Below are 1,208 nucleotides of genomic sequence, written 5' to 3'. Positions count from 1 at the left end.
TAATCCAACAGAAACATATTTGAAATTGTAAGGTTCTATTATTGTATATCTGATTTTCCACACTTCTATAGATGAGAGCTTCTACATGAGTGCTACGTAAGAGCCATTTTGAGCTTTTTACAATGTTTTCCTGTAGTTTTTGTCCATCACCCCAAATTCTGGAATTTAGTGATTTTATTTAGCCAAACAATAATCATTTGCAGCTCAAAGTAACGAAATCAAAAGTTCTCAGAGTCCACCCCTGCTTAACTTTACCCCTATCTTTACAGAAAATTTAAAGCAACCAAAAATTTAGGTGGTTTTATATGTAGCATCGGTCAAATTCTTTGTAATTTGATCCCCATGACTATCATGGATTTTGGCAATATTAAGAATGAGTTTTGTAGAATTCATCAATGTGATTTGATAACTTACGAATGTTGGAGGAGATATTAAGAATATTCTAGCTGCCAGCTGTTGGGTTTCGATGAGTCCAACTCACTGCAGAAGAAAACCCGAGCCCAGACCACACTTACAATTAATATAATCACAAGACATAATTAACTTAAACAATAAGAATTAAGGAAAGATTAACACCTTCGACCGTGCTTACTCGTAACCCGAGCTCTTATTTGGGAAAGCTTTTAGTCTCACACGCGCGAAGACCTACTAAAGAAATCCACCCGCAACTCGACCCTGACAAGGTCCAATGTTTAGAGGTTAACTAAGCCCGACCTAATACTCGAGTAATTATATGTGTTTAAAGGTTTTCTCATTGGAGATGCCTTTTCTAACACCTTACTCAAGTGATTTTTCCCATACCCCAACTTGGGTATTCATAGGGAAAATCACGAGTGAGATTTTCTCTTCCATCAATGTGGGAGAATTGATTATTCCTTTTATTTATAAATCAAAAATAAAATTAATTATCAAACAACTAATAAATCAACAAGTGGCACATTTAGGAGAAGAGTTAGGTGAGGACCACTAGGAGGGGAGGGGACCAAACTTAATCCCCAAGGAGCTCCCAAATGCCCGGCCACCTATACCCCTCAAGCACCAATAGGCGGCTGCCACATGGCACCCTAAATTGGGCACCAATGGCAGCCGGTTGGGCTGCTGCCTTGGCGTGGCTTGCGACTGCAACCTCGGCCCAGCTAGCTGCTGGCCTTGGCTTGCGGCTGCTGCTCTTGGCCGGCTGCCGTGGCTAGCACCATGCTAGCCATGGT

The sequence above is a fragment of the Chenopodium album genome, chromosome 10 (assembly GCF_948465745.1).
Source record: "Chenopodium album chromosome 10, dcCheAlbu1.1, whole genome shotgun sequence".
In the NCBI taxonomy this organism is placed as follows: domain Eukaryota; kingdom Viridiplantae; phylum Streptophyta; class Magnoliopsida; order Caryophyllales; family Amaranthaceae; genus Chenopodium; species Chenopodium album.
This window is presented reverse-complemented; position numbering follows the sequence as displayed.